Below are 22263 nucleotides of genomic sequence, written 5' to 3' on the forward strand. Positions count from 1 at the left end.
AGAATCGTTTACGGTGGTTTGGACATATTCGGCGAAGGCCTAATGATGCTCCAGTTAGAAGGTTGGAGAAATGGGAAAATATATTAGTTAAAAGAGGTCGGGGTAGGCCTAGGAAGACTTGGATGGAGATGATAGGAAAGGATATGAATGCTTTGAACCTCACCGAGGACATGGCATTGGATAGAAATGATTGGAGGAAAAGGATTCATGTGGAAGACCCAAAATGAATTTCTTTTTTGGTTCATATCGCTGACCCCAATTGTTTTGGGATGAAGGCGTAGTTGTTGTTGTTTGTTGTTGGTATAAACCGAGATTTTTATAGGTTTTTTATTTTTATTTTTTATTTTACTATATGGATGTGATTTAGATGCATGGTTTTATAAAAACAGACTCTTGGATTATCATGTTACGATATATAAGATGAATCTTTTAAGGCTTGAAAATCAATGGCTCAGAATTTTCATAAATATGCAAGCATGCATAAAAAATCAATTTTTTTGATTCAATAGTCGATTCCAAGCAAATGAACCACACCCAATGCATCTGCAAGGTTAGATTTGCAAAAAAAACTTTTGCAAAAAAAACTTTGCAAATCTCGGTTCATACCATTTTATATATTTTACTAGTTTACATATTTCAGTTTTTCATATAATTTGAACAACAAACATATATTCATTTCAAAAAATACATATAAAATACTTGGATAGAATAGTGTCGAGAACCCAGGTTCGATGAGAGCTGAGCCTACACTCCACGACTCTGCCATGTATTAACGGTCAAGATCATGGCCCAGTTTGGCCAAGCCTTACCGGATCTGGGCTGAGTTAGGGTAGTTTGATAGCCACTTGTTACACAGTAAAAACTAGAAAGGGCGAGATTGGGGTTGGCTTGTGAGGCATGTTTCGAAGAGAGAAAGATGTAAGAAAAGTGATGCAAAATTGAAAACCCATACGGATTTTCCGATCCTTCCAAAAGAGAGTGGAGAGTGGAAGAATGTTTCATATCAAGAGAAATTTTATTTTTATACTACCCACCACCCATCTCACCACCATCCATCTCACTACCACCCTCTTCATCCTCTCTCATATTCACGTTTTTCCACTATGTTTTTCTCATGCTATACAAACAAGTGAAAAACTTTCTTTTGAAAAACTTCTCATATCAAAAACTCTCATAAGTAAAACTTTTTTCCCTATGAAAGTTTTTCTCTCTTCCAAACGTGCCCTTTATGTAAGGAAGGATGAAAGGAGGCCGCCACGGATTTGTTTTTCAATGGATCTGCTTAACCCAAAGATACGTGGATTCGGGACCAAGCTAGGATATAACCCGGGTACTCGAACTTTTCTACAAAGCCATCAAGTCTGACCAGACAAGGTCCAACTGTAGCAAGTGTGGTGACGTGGCTAATTTTAGACCCACGATTGCAAACAGATTGGATATATTCAGATATATGATCCAATTCCGCCATGTTAATTTTGGATCTAAATCCTTAAAGTAGGATTGTATTCAGTTTTGCTAAAATGGATTGTTTTGGGATTCACATCAGTATTTTATTCCGATCTAATTTGGACAATCCTATCCAATTGTGTTTTTCACATGTAAAACACTTGTTTTTTAACCTTTTTATGCGAGATCCAGTATTGCCTTCTAATGTTTTGAATACAAATTCAACCCTACCTCACTAGATCATGCTCTGATCTGGTTTCAGATCCAAAGTCAGATTTGTGATGATCCGCCCCACATCCCATCGGTTGGCCACCTTAGTTAGACCAGCCAAAAACGTATTGCCTTGTCCATTTTGCATACTTCCATGCATAGAAAGACCTGTGGCAGTTGCAAACGTGTTCAGCATTTAGATAAACTGCTGAAACTAAAGGTTGTAGATGGTGTTTTGGCAGAGGTTCGTCAAATGGATGACATCATAGGCAGTTTTGACAAATATTGTCCGTATTATATCGTATAAGTATTGTATACACTATGATACAGATCATTATTTTTTAGAAAAATGACACAATATGTATCCGATAGTCTTGTGTACCATACACTTTAAAAAGACTTGAATAGTAATTTTTTATTTTTGGGTTTTAAAGATCTCTTGAAAACTGACTCTTTTATTTATGTTAGAGGTCATTAGAGATATATTCTCACCCTAAGAGCTGTGAAAGCGATTTGGGGGTAGGGATGGCAGTGGGGCGGGGGACAAGGTCTCCACCCCCGCCCCGCCTCAAGATTTTATCCTCCATCCCCGGCGGGGAATGGATTTTATCCTCCATCCCCGCCTTCATCCCTCCATCCCCGGTTCAAACGGGGATGAGGCAGGGATCGTGGCCGGGACAGGGCGGGGAAAAGTGCACGTCCATCCCTGCCTCCACCACCGGACGGGGATGGATTTTAACCTTCGTCCCTGCCTCCATCCCCGTTTCATACCCTTCATCCCCAGTCCAAACGGGGCGAGGCGAGGCGGGGCCCGCTTTCCCCCGGTCCACTGCCATCCCTATTTGGGGGTCGATCCTTATGCAAGAGATATGACTGCATTTTCATTACTTTTTATTTAAGAAAATGAATTAAAGTAAAAAAAAACTTATTTTTTACTTTTTATCAAGTTTTTTTGTTGAAAGATGATATCAAACGATCCGGTATGACAATGTGGTACTCGAGTAATGAGTGAAAACTGATTTTGTGGTTATATTTTGTGCATTTTATCATTGTTTTGAATGTTATGAATTTTTAAATTTTATTTTTTTAAAATATTTTATTTTTATAAAAGTTATAATTTTCTATGATACATATCTTATTTTGAGCACGACAGGATATTTACAACCTTTGGTTTTGATGGTATGCCTTTAAATTACACGTATTTAAAAAAAAAATTAACTCACATTTTAACAAAGGCAGTACCTTCGACACCAGGGGCTCCGCATGGTTGGTAGTAGTCGTCAGTGCACGTCTCCTTGTCGTTGGGGAGGTTGCAGGTTCAAAACCACATTGGTACGTTGAATGATAACTTAGGTATGCCTAACCTGAGCTTGCCTTTAAAAAATGTTGCTAGGGCAAGCATTTAACTGTAAAAAATAACACACATATATCCATCTAAGTGTCGCGTCAATCCTCTTTGTCACCTCGTTGATTTGGGCATGATACGATTTTTCAGATCTGTGACATCACGTATTCTGGCTGGGCACAGGAATGCATTTGAGACGTTCTCAAGAGCCAAGACTAGGGGTGGCAATCGGGTCGGGTTGGCGGGTCAGCATACCTCAACCCGAACCTGACCCTTTTATTAAAGGATCGGCTGTGGCAAACACTAACCCGACCCATTTAATAAATGGGTAACCCGACATGATCCGCCAACCCGTTTAATAAAGGGGTTGGGTCGGGAAAACGGGTTGGCGGGTAGCGGGCGGGTTGGTGGGTGGGTTGGCGGGTCGGTGGGCAGGTTGGCGGGTTGACCTGCCCGCCTAACCCGTTTATTAAACAGGTCAGCCGGGTTGGCGGGTTGGCATAACCCCAACCCGAACCCGACCCGTTTAATAAACGGGTTAGGCGGGTCAACCCGAACCTGCCTAAGAGGCGGGTTGGCGGGTCGTGTCAGGTTTTGCCACCCCTAGCCAAGACTCTCACCTAGCCCTAGCTAGTTGAAATCAGACTTAGGGTATGGTACAGGATTAGGAGCTAGGTCTAATCGGGTTCACTATAAGAAAAACCATATACATGAACCAAAATTGAACCACACTTAGTAAAACCCTATTTTTTATCATTTTTATGTTGAAAACAGGTCTTGAAACTTGAGTTGAGTCCGGATCTGATATAAAATTTCACAAACTATACTAGGGTCCATGTATTAATCAGACCTTCGAATTCAGATCTGGGTCTTCTTATTTATCACCATGCACGGACCCTATAAGGTTTGGTTAGGGTAGAGTCCGGGTAAACCAGACCCATTGACACCCCTACCCCTGACACGCACGAGTCATGCGTGCTAGCCCCTGCCATAGTGACAAACGTTTTTATCAGCAATTTCTTGTTTTTCAAAAACTCAGGAAAATTTGAAAAAAAAATCACAAACCTTGATTTTTTTTGGCAAAATCTCAGAAATAAAAAATTTAATTAAAAAATATATAAATTATTTTTATAAGAAAATATTAATAAAAAATATTTTAAAATAAAAATACATGATTTTTTGCGATAAATAGCTGTTTAAAATGTAAATATCGCATTTAAACAATGGTATTTATATTTTTTTCATAAATCTCATGATATTTTAAAAATCTTGCAAGAAATTGCCGTTTTAAACTTTCAGGCAATTTCTTGCGATATTATAGCAAGATTTTCATAAATCTTGCGATATTTGTCACTGGCCCCTGTCCCTGCACAAATGTACAATACGGGACATTCCTCGAGAGCCCTATCATGGGGTTATATCAATAGCCCATCTCTATGTTCTTTCGTACCATATGACAATCTCATAATGCCTTATCATTCAGACCATATAACCCAACCTATAGCAACTAGCAAGCAAGCACCATACTCTCTCTCTCTCTCTTAAAACCTCTAACCCTCACTATGAACGGATCATTTTATATTTCAAATATATAATTGTCCATAAATCAAGAAAGGATCACTATGAACGGGTCTCCTACTTATAGAGAGTTTTTGTGAGGGTCCATAATGAGTCTATAATGGATTCATAGGAAACTACTGGAGGTCCCTAATAAACATGAATGGACAGTTATGAACCCTCAAAACCCAAGAGACACACCCATGTATGTCCCTTCATGCGTCCATATCAATATGAGTCACATCCAATTTAGATTTGATTCGATCCAAAATACAACACTTCATCCATTAAATTCATGGAATTTTAGCCAAAGTGTATAATAACAATATAAAAAACATGTCAGATTCACTAAACATTCAAAATAAAGTATATATATATATATATGAAAAAAAACTTACTAATCCTTGCAAAAAAATAATTTCAAAGGACCAACCGACAAATACCTTGGTAATGTGCTCCAATACTCTTCATTGAGCGGTTCTTTCAGTTGTCCTGACACTTTGATCGTAGAATTGACTAAAGATGGACCATCCAAAGTCTCAATTTCTTATTTATCTAATGAACCTACCAAATGATCGATTCATTTCTATCCCGGCTCGCTCTTATTTATCTAATGAACCCACCAAATGATCGATTAATTTCTGTTCCAACTCTTTGCTGAACATTGGCAAAGAGCAAGTTAAGATGAAAAGATGAGAGAGAGAGAGAGAGAGTTATCTGGCCTGCAAAAGTGAAAAGTGAGGGAATAAGCTGTGAAGATAATGAAACACTAAAAAATAAAAATGAAAACGTAGTATTCGATTATTTTTTTATAGTACCTTACGGTTATGAAAACCAACAATTTTTATATGGAAAAAGTGGGTTAATTTTTATATTTTGAACTATTTAGAGGGATCGGTTGAGAGAGAGAGAGAGGTAAATAAACGTGTGTGTGTGTGTGTGTGTGTGTGTGTGTGTGTGTGAGAGAGAGAGAGAGAGAGAGAGAGAGAGAGAGAGAGAGAGAGAGAGAGAGATGGTCATTCTATTATGCTAACTCATTTCAATTTTTTTCCCGTGGGGGGAAGACCTAACATGTTGGAAGGGATAAATTATTCGGTTGTAGTAACAAATGTACGAGTGTGGTAACAAAAAGTGACAGCATGATAAATGGATTCAGAAGTTACTGTCGTAGTAACCGTCTTGAAGATAATCTATAATTAAAGCATGTAGAAGACCAAAATTTCATTATTTAAGAAATCCTATTTTATGTTTAAAAAATATGATCTAAAACATGACTCCTATCATTTTTTTCGATAGAGAGCTGGGGTTAGGCAGACCCCTACCAGTTATACAATCATACCATTTGGGGTTTGAATTTGCAACACCCCAACACAAGGTGACCTGCACTAACTGCTCCTGCCAGACAAGCAGAAACCCCGTTGGTAAAACATGACTCCTATCAAATATACTATGTCGAGTATATTTATAAGATTTGATTAAGAATATGCAACCTACAACTGTGATTTCTAGTATGTGGGAGTAGGGCTGTAAGAGCACTGAAGTATTCTTCACACACACACACACACACACACACACACACACACACACATATATATATATATATATATATATATATATATATATATATATATATATATATATATATATATATATATATATATGATGCAAAAGTGCAAATGCCGACAATATGTATGAAGAATACTATAAGTTTATATAAACTTTACTTTTTTATTAATGTTATGATAAATAGTAAGAATTATTATCTTTTTATGAAATATATTATTACATTAATTACAGCTAAAATAAGTAATAAATAATTTGAATACCACGTATATCTCAACTTTTCATTGAAAAAAAATCTTATTTAAGAAGAACTTGCGAAAACATGTTTCCTAAATAAGAAAAATGAGTTTCCCATATAAAGTTGGTTTCCCATGCGATGTAGAACGAGTTTTCCATAAATTTCAGAAACGCAGGGTTTTCGTTTTCAAAAATGGTTTCCCATAAAAAGAGTTTCTCGCATGTACATGGAGTTTCTGGTAACTAAACCTAAATTCCGTCAAGTACATCACTAGGATTGAGCCAAACCTGATGTAATGCAAAACGCAAGGCAACTTCCCACGATTTGGTTGGGATAACTAGGGCATGTTCTGTCTGATCATTCTAATTCATTTTCTCATTTAAATGAGAAAGTGAATCTGATTTCTAAGGAGCAACCAAACATGAGAGATCTCAAATCACAGGGGCCCACTACCTGTGATTTGTATTTGCTTTTTAGAATCACTTTCTAAAAAGCATGAGATCTCAAATCAACTGGACGGGATGTGATTCTAAATCCTAGGACAACCCGTGAGGATTCTAAATGCTAGGACAACCCGTGAGATTGATTTCGAATCAGAATCACGGGTTGAACATGAGATTTCAGGATATTAGAATCGCTTTCTCAAGTTCCCCCTGAGAAAGCTATTATGAATGATCCAACCGAACGTCCCCGTAATGCATGCATTTTTAATTTGGTTTCTTTTTCTAGTGACTAAAGTACTAAACATCAGCTGACGTTGTCACCACGGGTGACACATATTATAAAATACCACAAAGTGCCACTGATTATTGATACCCATGCATTTTAATTCTTTGCTCTATGATTAATTCATTGGTAGGGTCACCCACTTGGCTGGATTGATGGACGTATATTTTGCACAGCCGATAGTACATTCCATATTACCGACTTGGAAAGCATATGAGTAAGCTTTATTGATTCAATCTGACCCAACATATCCCTTGAACATGGTCTATTTGCAACAAAACACATTTTGGATTATATTATTTTTCTTTTTTAATCACAAAATTTTGATATATTGTAGGCCTGAATTTTCGAAGATCTTGAAAAACCAGCATGCAGATTGCTATATTGTTGATGAATAAATTTGAACATTGGGAAGATGAGACTCACCTGGATTCATTGAAATCATAAGAACATCGTTACAAACTTCGACCATCCTTCGCCTAATGGAAAGGTAAAGATGAGGTGCATTCTTTCAATCTCCGTAACTCAAATTACATCGTTACGGATTCCGATATGCAAAGCAGAAGATATAAATGTGCATAAGTACCTAATCCAAAGATTAAATAAGATTGAAATAAATAGATTAGAAATCTAAGAAAAATACCTTTTCTGGACTCAGTAGGTTTGCTTTATCGTTCATGCTCATTTTTCTATCCGTTAGCATTTTTTACTAGGTATGTGTATTCTTCAATAACTTCTAGACAGCGTACAGGCATGATTGAAGGTGTGTTATTGAAGGGCCAGTATGTAGATATAGGATTTTCAGTGTTCTAGAGTATAGGGGTGAGTTCCTATTTATAGAGTTCAACAAACTTATTCGAAAGAATTTTTTCTGTATGAAAACGCGTCCAAAGAAGAGTTCTTTCGCTCTGAAAGACATACCAAGCTGTTAGAATCAGATAGGGATAAGCTCAGACCTATTCGCGCATGTTCAATATAGTGGATGAGAGACTGATTGTGTCATCCTCTTGTGTATGATACTCCTTGTTCTGTCGTCTAGCAATGGACGATGTTCTTGGTTCTACCGTCCAATAATGAACGATGGTGACTATTCTGCTATCTAGTGAGAGGGGGCTTGATTCTTGTACCTGCACACTTATCTTGAAAAGTATTAGCATTTAGCATCATAAAATGTTTGGTGTATACAAATGTGCCTCTTTGTCATTAATCGATATACTTCAGTTTAAGACAAAAAAAGTAGACATTCAAGGCTTGGAACACTAGGTCGTCGGGATTGAATTCAATCATGTTGAACTAGGTCAGGCTAGTGTCTAAAGGAGAACTGGATTGTCGAGATTATGATTGATCTCACTGAACGAGGTCGGTGCCAGCATTCGAAATGAAGGGTTGGACTATTGAGACCATTATGGGTCTCACCGAGCGAGGTCGAATTAATATAGGGATAACTGGATTGCCAAAACTATTTGGTGGTCTTGCCAAACGAGGTCAATGCCAGTGTCAGGAAGTGAACTGGATTTTTTAGACTGTTTGTAGTCTCACTGAGTGAGGTTGGGCAGGTTTGAAAAACACTTTTTTTAGAGATAAAAAAAATTTATTGGGCGTCAGGCAGGGATAGCAAAAGAGAAATGTTGTTCCCTTTCATGCCTTTTAGGCCCGTTTTGATTTTAGATGCCTTTTGATTGATTTTTCTTTTGAGAATTTGTGAGTGCAAACATCAAAAGTCCTACACCTCTTGTGAGTTCATGGATAGGGTAGAGTTGCCCTAGTAAGGTCTTAGGGTGTAGTCATACTTCTTGTGATCAATTTTGACGTAAGACTTTTTGCCCTAATGATCAATTTAGACGTAAGATGTCTTGCCTCAATGAGGGGAGTTAAGCATATTTTGATCAGATAGCACCAAATAAAGGGCATATATTTTTGTGTACGTCTTAAACTCAGGATCCATATGACTAGATTCTTTAATGCACGCAATGATCTTTTATGATATACAACAAGACTCATATATTTGTAATAGAGTGGATAGCCTATGAAAATTATGAATGATTGATCATATAGGGTCAAATATTTTTACTCTTTCTTCAAAAATTAGAACTTGCCTAACAAGTTGATTCCTGCACTTGAGATTTCTACACTTTAGACTTTTATCTTCTCAGATTGGTCTAAGATAGCAACACTCGACTTCACTGATATTTTTCTCCTCTAATTCTACCGTGGTTTCAAAAACCTAGTTATAGGAACTTGAGATTAAGTCTCATGGCATTCCTGTAAAGTCTGATGGTCTCCACTAAAGCCTGAACTATGATGGACTAGGGTTTAATAAAAACACATTCAAGTACACATCTTGCCCTTAAGTAAGTTTCCTAGGGTCTTTCTTTTTAACTCGGAAGGGGGTTTATTTCTTATTTTGTCATCCTTTGACCTAAAGCCTGACAATCATGGGTCTCATGGCTTTTCGGTATAGGAGAGATGCTTCTAGCTATCTAACCACTGTTTTCAAAAGTCATATGATCGACGCCTGCCATCTTGTCATAGGGCTGAAGGTAAGTATTGACTTTCTCCTAGCATGCATTTTTCTATTTCAACCTTTGCCCTTACAGTAATCATATGATCGAAGTCTGCCACCATGCTATAAATCTAGAGGTGAGTATTGGTTTCTTTTTTCCTTTTTTCTTAATATTTTTACCTATCAACAAAAAAAAAAAAGACTCCTTAGGAGGCTACCCTATAAAGCATATTTGCATTGAAAGTATACAACACCCAACCATTTTCCTAGAGAGTCGGTTGCCTAGGTAGATTTTCATTGGATCTATATTCATGCACTGATAATAATCTCGTGTCTCTATAATTCATTGTTATCAACTCATAAGCTGAAATTATAAAATTAAAGTCTCTTTATCTCACTGTATCGTTGTCTTATTTTCTCTTAAGAATTAGATGTCTTATGTGCTAGACTCTCGTGTGTAGGGATATACTTGCACAAAGAATCGTTGTAAAAAGAGTTGAATCTATTTTGAGAGAAATCTCTAACTTTTAATTATTTGTCAATGCTATGCTTTGCATTATGATAAAGTTTTAACATCTTTCTATAACTTATGGGAGCCAAGATGAATTGGATTGTCAAGACCATTGTGAGTCTTGCCCAATGAGGTGAGATCAGTTTAAGGACGACTGGGGCATCAAGACCATTTGTAGTCTCACCAAATAAGGTCGGGTGAGTGTTCAGGACAATTGGGATGTGAAGACCATTTGTAGTCTCATCGAATAAGGTCAGGCAGTGTTCAGGACAATTGGGATGTGGAGACCATTGTATAGTCTTGCCGAATGAGGTTGGGCTAGTGTAAAGAGGTGAATCAAGATTCCAAAAATATTTGGATCTCGTTGAACGAGGTTGAACCGGTTTGGGATGTATGCATGGTTGCTAAAAGTTCCTTCTTGTCTAAGAGATTTAAACTTTGAAATGACTTTATAATGCCCTATCATTAGGTTTTAGGTAGGTTCAGACTCCCTTAACATGTCCCCGCATGATTTTGGATAGAAAGATAGCATTGATAATGGTCTGAAAACTTGACAAAACTTTCTTAGTTTCATCGACAAAAATAGCATGATCATGTAATGAAGGAAATAGCTTGGACTATAAAAAAATCTTTTTGAATATATATATATATATATATATATTAGAATATTTTATATTTTTTGGATTTTAAAATTTTTTCTATTGTTTTGGGATTTTTGGTTTCTAATTTTTTTTTATTTTTCAAAAGATTATTTTATAGGATCCAGATTTTGGAGGCTTACCTTGGGTCGTGGGATGATGACCCATGTCGAAGATATTTTCTTCTCCAGATCATGGTGATTCGGCTTTGACCTATGATTTTCCTTTTCTGAGCATGGTGGCCCTTTTCAAACAGAGAGGAAGAGGAGCTTGAATTGTTGCTTATCCTTTATGAACTCAGGCTGACCTTAGACAATGAAAATGCAAGTCTTGTGTCATCTCTTGTCACGGGCCTCCGTACCAAGCTGACGTTGACCCCTTTCTGTACTGCTCCTTTGAAACCCACATGAGCTTTTCTCTTTGCCCTTTTTTCTTTGATCTCTTTATGGCTGATACCTTGGGTTCTCATTTAAGGTACGACTACAAGAGATTCTCTTATGACCTTGAGTCTTTTGGAAAGGTTTTTGGCTGACACTTGGCCTGAATTGGATGATGCTTCACTTTCAATTAAGCTTACAGATGAGGTCATTTCTTCTTTTGACTGAACAATTACCATGTTAGTTTGCCCCTCGGGTTTGAATAATGGAGATTGTACAGGGAGGTCATTCTTTTTCGTGATGAACATTAGGGAATGAGCCATGGTGTGACTGTTTTCAGGTGAGTCCAAATACATCACGTTTATCCAACTAGCTTCTTGATTCTCTTATGAAATTTATTTTCCTTGTACTATTTGCCCTCCTTGGTAACGGATTTGGGGTGACAGAGGCATCAAACATGAACAATTACTACAGATGAGGGCTCATGGAATATAGATCATTATGTTGACAGAGGACCCTTGTTCCATACGGTTCTCCAAGAACCAGTTTTCACTCGCTTCACAAGCCTAAACCGTATTTTCTATGTTGCTTGGCTCTAGTTATTCTTCATTCAGAAGCAGTTTCCCCTGTCTATGTGGGATTCGATAATATATCTTAGGATAAAATATTTTTCAGTGTCGTATCCCACAGCTCTGTGATATCAACAATACTTAGAGGGATCGTTTATCTTCATTTGAAGTGGGTTAGACACTTTGTGTAGCCTGAGTAGGTCATCCTGTAATAGCAAATCCATGACCTGTGATAGAGGCTACTCGAACTTAGAAAATGTTTGATCTATGGTGCATTTAGGATTGCCCTCATATCTGTTCTCATTTTCTTTTCTTTGGAAAGCCTTTCTGATTTTCTGCCTTCATCTGTCCCTTATCGTTGTTCTTTCTAGAGTTTTGTCTTAAGGTTCTTACAACATTGACCTGGCCCTTAAATGTATATGACTTTCTATAGAAGTTGTAGTACACTCCTCTCTTGATGAGTTCAACATACGTTTTGACCTAAGTCATGCTAATCAGGCTTCTTAGAGGTTGAGAGAAGTTGTCCATTAGGATGACTAGTACATGGGACTCAAAGACCGACTCCTTCATCCTACTGACCATAGACCGCCATTGATTTATAAATTTATGGGCACCTTCCTCTTTCTTTTGTTTTAGATCATATAACTAGCTGATGGTGGGAAGGGCCTCCAGATTGAATCTGAACCTCTCAATTAACAGATTTATGATTTGCTTGAATTCTCTGATGTTTTCAAGGTTCAAGGTGGAAAATAATTCCAATGTCTCTCCCTTCAGGCTTCTGGAGAACCAATTAATTAGTCTTATATCGTTGTTTTAATATTTGGCCATACTTCTCATGAACAAAGACAAGTAAATCCTTGGGTCCCATTTCCCACTGAATTTTAAGAACTTCAGGGTTGTATCATCGTCGTCATCATATCCCTTGGGCAAAAAGTTGTCCATGGAGTATTTTCTCCAGTCCATTTCCATGTTACCGAACGACACTGCCTGAGGTCGGCACTATCTGGCAAAGCTATCGACAAACGTTGTCGGACAATCAAATCTGGACGACTAAAGGTCAGCGAATGGCAGCCAGTGGACGGTCAAACTGAAACCTTGCAGACACACGGGTCTACAAATATTGGTCAATGGACGACCAATGTTTGGCAGACAACAAAATAGGGATTATCGTCCGACAAAGGCATAAACCCAAAAAGCAATTTTTTCAAGATGACTTCGTAATGTAATTCTAGCTATAAAAAGATTAAGAAAAGGTACAATGTCGCATCACGATTGCCAAAATCTGTTGATGAATAAATTTGAACGTTGAGAAGATGAGACTTACCTGAATTCTTTGAAAGCGTAGGAGATGTCGTTACAAACTTTGGTAGTCCTTCTCCTGACGGGAAGGTAAATATAGGGAAAGTTTTCTTAATCTTCGTAGCTCGAATCACATCACCATGGATTTCGATGTATAAATCAAAAGATATAAACGTGTATAAGTACCTAAGCCAAAGATTAAATAAGATTGAAATACATAGATTATGAATCTATGAAAAATATCTTTTTCAAACTTAGGGGGTTCGTTCTATCGTTAAAGTTCGTTCTTCTGTCTGTTAGCACCTCCGAGTAGGTATGTGTATTCTTCAATGGCTTTTAGACAGTCTATCGACAAGATTAAAGTAGGTGTGTTCTTGTAGGGCTAGCATATAGGTATTGGATTTTCAGTTGTTTCAGAGTATAAGGGTGAACTCCTTATATAGTTCAGCAGACTTATCTGGAAGAGTTTTTTATGTACGAAAACTCATTCAAAGAAGAGTCCTTCTGCCCTGGGAGACATATCAGGCGATTGAAATCAGATAGGGATAAGCTCGAACTAATCAACTCATGCTCAGTACAGTGGACGACAGACTGATTGTGCCATCCTCTAGTGGACGACACTCCTTGTTCTGCCATCCAGCAACATATGACTTTCCTGGTTCTATCGTCCAGTAATGAATGGTGGTGCATGTTTTGATGTTCATTGAAACAATGCTCAATTCTTGTACCTGCACACTTATCTTGAAAAGCATTAATGTTTAAGCATCATAAATTTTTTGGTGCCTACACATGATGATCTAATTGTCGGTTTCTATTAATGAAAATGATCGGGTTGGGACTCGTCTTCATTAAGCCCCCTCATCAAGCTCCAACAAAAGAATATGGTTTTTTTAATTATTTATAACCCAAAGAAACTGCACCCGGTACGAAGACCTGATCACGCTGGCTCAGACTGTCATACCTACGGTCGGCAGCATAAAACTCTGAGGCTTGGACCCCTGCCCCCGGGACCTATGCTACCCATTAGATTGCACGGAGGAGTAACGCCTATGAGAATCCAACCTTGCCTGCCGGTCTAGCAGCCAAGGTCCAAGTGCTTTTTAATGAATCTTAACTGGTTGATGTGTTCATCATAGTTTATTTACCGAGGAACGTGCTTTGAATTGAATCAATTTATCAAAAAGATTAGAATATTTTATCGCTTAGTTTTAATGCAAATGAACGGGTCATTTTTTGCCCCTTTAGAAAGCATGTGTGCGTGAAAAAAGACCTATCCAATAGAAACAGTGGTACCTAATCTAATGCATGTTATCTACTGAGTAGACTACCATAAACGCATCTACCAGTTTAGATCAAGTAAAAATCACCCCTATTTACCAACAGGGCTTCCTCGTGGTCGGTCGGAGCTGTCATTGCACGTCTCCTCGTGGTGGGATGTTCCAGGTTCAAAACCACGTTGAATAATAACTGGTGGGTCTGCCTAACCCCAACTTGCCTTTCAGAAAAAAAAAATCACCTGTATTTACATTTGTCGCAGGCGCCTACCAACAATGGATCCTGACTGAACATTTATCTTCTACTTAGCAAACTATGTAGACAACATTTATAATGTCAAATGTATATAAAAAAGACTGAAAAAAGAAATATATAACGTTTCCAACTATATACTATGTAAAATCGACTGAAATATATTTCTTATCTTTTTTTGTAAAAAAACTAGGTCAAACCCGGACCCTATATAGTCAGGCTCGAGGAAACGTGGATCTTTGGCTATTAAGTCCTCTTTCAAGGATTTAATAATTGAAGTATCCAGACGCACCCACATACACAATTTAATTGACTAAATCAAATCTTGACTCGGTACAGCGTGAGCTTAAAAAAAATAATTTCTGCTAGTCAATAAAGCTCTAAGCAATAGATTAATGGTGTTGTCAGTATCGGTATCATCCCTTTATCATTTGGCCAACGATTCAATTCAGGTGAATCACCCAATACCTATACTCGAGTGAATCGTTCTGAATCGACAAAAATAATTTAAAAATATTATGATTTATTAAAAATAATTTTAAATGTTCTTTTATATTTATTAAACAATAGCAGATTCAAGAGTAAGGCGTATCGATTTTCTGCCGATAGGCACCCATATGACAACATTGACTGGGACTTAACTGGTTTTTATAATTTATACTGCACCATCGATCACTGCTTAATTTAATTGTCAAGGATGATGGTGGGACCTACTCCGAGCACTTTGACCCTCTGTTTGGAAACCTGTGTTAGAGGGATTTGTAAAGAGTCGGAGAAAGTAGAACTACTGGAATTCAAGGAAAATAGATTTGGGAGGAGTTGTAGACTTCATCTTTTCTTTGGAAACATAAACAACTCAAGGATTCATGCTTGCAACTACTCTTGATTCCTCATCATGTTTGGAAACCCCTAACATGTTATTTGGGCTGGGTTAGGGCTTATAAATTAGGCCTAAGCTCCACTTATATATATATATATATAGGATTTGCTAAGTTAAAATCTTATTGTTTACCGAGGTAAAATAGATGAATATGGGATTTAATGACGTAAAATGGGGTAAAATTTTTTAATCATCAAAAATTTAAGAACCCACCAAAATCTTTGTGATTCAAGGAATTGCAAATGCCTCATCTTTTAAGAGGAATCCAAATGGGTATTTTGAAGGAGTTGGAGTAAGCTGATTCCCAGCCTAAAATGTGGCTTTCCTCCAACTCCTCCCAAACGGCAGCCAAATCCATAAGATGAGTGCCACATGGAATAACCCTCTCCGATTACACTACAAATACTTTGGTAACGTGCTACCAAACAAAGAATCTTTGGGTTGATGCGGTTGGATTGTGATCTATGGCAAAAACCTCTAGACTGATCCATCAGCCCATGCTTTTCAAATACACCGAGTACGGGATGGAAGCTAGTGAAGGGGGTGTACTTTTTTTATCCTAATGCTTAGATGTTGAGCTCACAATCTTTGTACTTCATTTTGTCTAAGCATGGGTCTAAACTTGAGGATTTTAAGCATGTTTCTCATGAAAGTATTTGGATATAGGCTCTAGACAATTTTGTAAAGGATAACAGCTAACATAAAGCACTGATATATACAAAACCTCGCCTGCAAAAACATAAACCAAAGCTTTCAGTGGATGAATTGGTGGAACCTTTTGCTCTGCAATGACTGGAACAGATAACATAACATGAAAGAATCCTTCAATTTTCAACTTTAAAGCATTATAGAATTGAGGGCCTCTTTCATATGCCAATAGAAATGGCATTTCCAAATAATGTTTTTGAGGGAGAAAAAAAATCCATTAAGAATTCGACCTGTAGTGCAGCAAACAGCAGTAAAAATCTTTCAAAAATGGCAATTTTTTTTCAATCTTAAAACATGATCATTTGCCAGAAGAATGAAAAAGGATTCATAAAGAAACAAATCATTGAGAAATGAAAAGCACATAGACGTTTGTTTATATAGATGGTATTTTCCAAAAAAAAAAAACACAGCAAAATCGAGTTATTTTAAGAAACATGTTGGCGTATCTTTAAAACAGAACCGGAATGCAACAATTGACACATACCAGTAGACGCCATGGACGAAGCGACGTGTGGGTGCTCGGCGTTCAACTCAGCCTATCCACGCCCACGATGAGCCTAGGCCTTCAAGTCGATAGTGAGCAGGACCCTGAACCCAAATGAGAATTACGAGGACACGAGCAATAGACTTCAACTGTAGGCTACTCTCATCATATAGCCAAGCCTTATATTTATAGTGGAGGATAAGGGAGGTGGTTACAGAATGTGAACCCTTCACGTTCTTATAACCCCTTCCCCACTAACAGCCCACTAACCCATTATTAGTGTCAAACTGGGTCACACTATGGGTTGGACCCAAACTCAAATGTCCAACATTCTTCCACTTGACCCATTGACACTAAAAGGGTATTAAATCGAGGTTTATACTATTATCTCAACTTAATGCTTCACGTGGGTTCACATGCTATCATGTATCACAAGAATGAATCATATGAGTCATGGAGATGATTACCTCTTTATGAAATATCATATTTTCAAGTACTACAATACAATTCATTTCCAGTGCTTTAACATATTAAGATTACTTTTATTAATAGGTTGGTTTATAACACATTCTATTAGTCTTTTTTAATATTGTTATTCTATTATTCTCTCTAACCAAATGAGAGATTCTTTATGCAAAATCAACAATACACAAAGTCATAGAGAATCAATTCATTTTCACAAATGTGATCATATAATGTATTGTCATACATCAGAAGGAATCAAACAGACTCATCTCATTTACATATTGTGAATACAATCCCGGTGTTAACATTTTAGTAAGGGGATCCGCAGTCATTTTCTTTGTACCAATTATATCAATGCATACCAGATGATTCTCAATTCTTTCTTTAGCAATAAAATACTTTAACTTCATATGTCGACACGAGGTTGAACTCTTGTTGTTATTTGAGAAGGACACGTGCGCTTCATTATCACAAAAGATCTTTAGTGGTCTCTCAATAGAGTCCACAATCTTAAGACTCATAATGAAGTTTCTTATCCAAATGGCCTGAGATGAAGTCTCGTATAGAGCAATAAATTTTGCCACCATGGTATGAGCAGCATTTGTAGACTGTTTTTCACTTCTCTATAAGACGACACCACCTGCTAGTAGAAAAATGTATCCAGTAGTTGACTTTCTACTGTCAAGGCATCCTCCTAAGTTCACATCAGAGTATCCAAAGACCTCTAGGTGGTCAATTTTTTTGTAGGTCAATATATGATCCTTCGTTTCTTATAAATAGCGCATGACCTTCTTCGTTGTCTTCCAGTGCACAATGCTTGGATTTGACTGATATCTATCAAGCATTCCCATAGCAAATGTGATATCAGGTTGTGTGCAGGTTTGTACGTACTGCAAACTCCCAATCACTAAAGCATATGGGACAGTTGTTATGTGAGTTTTTCATTACCATCCGATGACAGTTCTTTATGCTCAATTTATCCCCTTTCACTATAGGTGATGCACTAGGAGAATAGGTTTTCATCACACATCTTTTAAGAACCTTAAGTATATAGGATTTCTCAAAGAGGCCAAGGACACCCTTAGTTCTATCACAACGGATCTCAATTCTAAGAACATATGTGGCCTCACCCATGTCCTTCATATCGAAATGAGAGGAAAGAAAATCTTTTGTCTCATGTAGTAGGCTGAAATCATTAGTTGTAAGAAGAATGCCATCAACATATAAAACCAAAATTATGCACTGATCAATAATGTTTTCAGTGAATCCAAAGTTCATAATTACCTTATTGAACTTTTTATACCACTGACGGGAGGCTTGTTTAAGTCTATAAATTGACTTCTTCAATTTGCAAACTAAATTATTTGAGTCATCTACACTTAAACCAGGAGGTTGTTGCATGTATACCTCCTATTCTAAATCTCCATTCAGAAATGCAATTTTTGCATCCATTTGATATAGCTCTGAATCAAAATGAGCTACGAGGGCCATGATTATCTTCAATGATTCCTTAGTTGAGTCAGGAGAAAAAATCTTATTTTAATAATTGTCCTCTATATGTGTGAAACCTTGTGCAACAAACTTAGCCATGCACCTCTCCACTTGACCTTTGGAGTCTGTCTTGGTCTTAAAGACTCACTTACAACCAATAGGTCTAACTTTATCAGGTCGAGGTACATGATCTCACACTTGGTTCTTTGCCATAGAGTTAAGTTTTTCCTTCATGTCATTGATCTAATGTGTTGATCTTTTACTTTCAATAGTTTCTGCAAAGGTGAATGAATCATCATTAATATCTATGAAATTATTAGACTCTTGTAAATATTTCATATAGTTCGAATGTATAGCAGATTTCTTGGTCCTCGTAGACCTCCATACAGGTGCTACAAGTAGTTCAAAATAAACTTATGTATCCTTTTATTGTTGTGCATCCTCATCAACAACTTGCTCTATTTGGGATTGATGTTCATTAACCAAACTTTTCTTGGCATTATCTTAAGGGACAATAATAGAAAAACTTGGGTTTTTATCCTTTGCAGGTATAGAACCTGAACCTGAATGCTCTATTGTCGTAAGAGCTTTACCCCACAAAGTTAAGGGAAGGTTTGAGTGATTCAATATTTCTCGAACCATTTCTTTAAGCGTACAGTTTCTTCTTTCAGCTACACCATTCTGGTAACCATTATCAGACATGGTATACTAAGGTACAATACCTTCCTCTTTTAAAAACTACGTTAATGGCCCTTCTTTTTGTCTCATCTTTGTGAAATGACCATAATATTTACCACCTCTATCAAACTTGACCACCTTAATAACTTCACTGATTTGTTTCTCTACTTCTTTCTTGAAGTCCTTAAAAAACTGAAAGACTTCTAATTTTTTAAATAATAAGTAAAGATACATATACCGTGAGTAATCATCTATAAAAGTGATAAAAATAATTTTCACCTATATAATACGGTAAAAAATGGTTGCAAACATCCGTAAGAACTATCTTCAACTTTTCATTGCTGCGTTTGGCATCTTTCTTATATGTGTTAGATTGCTTATCCTCTATACAATCAATACATGGTTCTATATCTGTGAAATCAAAGGATCCAAGAATTCCTTCTTTCACAAGTCTTTGGACTCGCTCTTTCGAGATGTGTCATAGTCTTCGATGCCAAAGTAAATAGGATTCATCTTTCTTTAAACCACGCTTATTATCAATCATTGCGCTCTCAATAGAGTGAGATTCTTGAATTTGGAATTTGATTTTTAACCGATACAAACCATCGCACACGTATGGAGGACCTACATTAATAGAATTTTTAATAATAATAAGCTTAGAGTTTTCAAATTTAAAAATAAAACCAAACTTATCAAGTTTCAAAATTGAAATCAGGTTCCGACTATATGATGAAACATAAAATGTATCAACCAAATCCAAAATGAATCTCGATTCCAACACAACTCTGCAGGTTCCAACATTCTTGGCATGCGAACGCATCTTATTTCCTGAGAAGATGCTTCTTTCATGCTCTGTTGGTTCCTTTTTGTTCAGAAATGCCTGCAAAGAGTTGACAATGTGCATCGTGGCACTAGAATCAATTCACAAACTATGCAATGGAATATAAATCAAATTGTACTCATGAGAAACAAATGACTTATTACCTTTATTTTTGAGCTATTTCTTATACTTCAAGCAGTCCACATTCTTCTTATAGAAGAAACACCTTATAGAAGAGCCTCCTACCTGGGATCTGGCTTTCACCTGAGAGTTTGAACTCTCCTCAGAGATTTTCTTCTTGTTCTTCTTTTTTAAGAAACTTTTCTTTGGCTCCAACCTTTGTTTTTCTTTATAAGAGGCCATATATGCACTCGGCACCTTCTCACACTTCAGTCTTTTTTCATCTTCAACAAACTTGGTCAAGAGGTCATTAAAAGATCACTCTTCGTTATATGTGTTATAGGAGATTTTGAAGGGTCCATATTCCGCAGGCAATGAGGTCAAAATCAGATGGACCAAGAAAGAATAAAAAATTGTGAACTTCATGTCATTTAGTTGAGATGCAATGTTCCTCATTTTCAAAATATGTTGTCGGATGTGACTCTCACCAGTATATTTCATAGATACTAGTTTGGACATCAGTGTACTCGCCCTTGCCTTTTTAGGACTGACAAATTGAGCCTCAATGACTTTCAGAAATTCTTTCATTGTTCTGCAATGAGAAATTGTGCCTCGAATATTCTTAGTCACTTAATATTACAAAAGCAATAGGCTAAGTTTGTTTGAGCGCTCCCACTTTTCATAGATAACCTTCTATTCGGTTGTACTTTGCTCTGTAAGAGCGGAAGGTTCATCAATCCTAAGGGTCAAATCCAAATCCATGTAACCGAGAGTGAACAACATTATTTTTTTTCAATCTGAGAAATTTGATCCGTCTAACAAGGGAATATTATTTGAATCGACAATGAGGAAAGAACCTAATACAACAAGGAACGAAAGAAAAAGCTTTATTATTGCTCAGACGAGACGTGATAAAAAGGTAAAAACTGAGACCTTTATTATTCATATTTTCTAAGACAAGCATAAATGAGACATTATCGTTCCACTTCAGTGGAAACAACAATACTCATAATTGCTTCGTCTACTCAATTTATAAAGAATTAACTTCAGTTGGTAAAACAAAGAGATAATGTAACCAGAAGTAATTCAGCATTGTACCTTTGGGTACTAATATGCTTCATGGGCTAAAATACACATCTACTATTACACCCAGTATGAATTTGGAATACAATGACCAACCGTTGGATAGAATCATTGTTTTATAAAGTCACACACAATCATAATATTGAATCTTAATACGGTCCAAAGAATCATCGATCAATGCAACTCAGATCACTTTGGTGATTGCATGAGTCAGTTAATCAACATCTTTTACCGAAATCATATTCGTATTATGGAGCATGCCCATGCACACATGTTAGTACATGTATATTCATGACAAAATATGCATTATATCATCAAGATACAAGTTCATGCTTCAACTTATATGCATAAACTATTTTTAATGATAACGCATTAGACAATATCATGAATTTAGTCATAATTCATACTTAAAAATATTATGCATAACTTAAACAACATAAAATACATGTATTAAACATGCATAAGTCATGCTTCCTTAACAATAAACACTTATAAACCATGAAAAATAAAAAACATACTCATATGGGTAAAACCCAAGGTCTTTAAAATGAAACGGGTCTAAAAATACTCTAAACCAGTCTGAAATAGCTCTGAACCGGTCTAAAACATGAACAAAAGCTCATAAAACCCTATAACCAAATGAAAAAATCTTTGTTCTTTCATGAATTCATGAAAACAGGGTCTCTACATCTCGAAACTCTTGAAAAAGTGATAGGAATTGATCACAAATAACTTCAAACCGACCCCAAAAAGTGTTGTATCGGTCACAAAACCGATTCAGGTGTAAATAGTAATCAAACCTACTTCGGATCTGATATGATCCAGACCCAGTTAAAACAGAACTCAGGTCGGATACCCCTGGTCCGAATCCAATCTGGATCTAGATCTATAATGATCAGTTCCCTAATTGGATCCAATGATCCAAAAACTAATCTGGACCCAGATCTGGTCCTTGACAGGACCCGAGACAGGTCAAAAAACTGTACTCGGATCCGGTTGGGACTAGATCTTGACCCAATCTATCT

This window comes from Nuphar pumila, chromosome 3, assembly GCF_984573655.1.
Source record: "Nuphar pumila chromosome 3, dmNupPumi1.hap1.1, whole genome shotgun sequence".
NCBI classification, from domain to species: domain Eukaryota; kingdom Viridiplantae; phylum Streptophyta; class Magnoliopsida; order Nymphaeales; family Nymphaeaceae; genus Nuphar; species Nuphar pumila.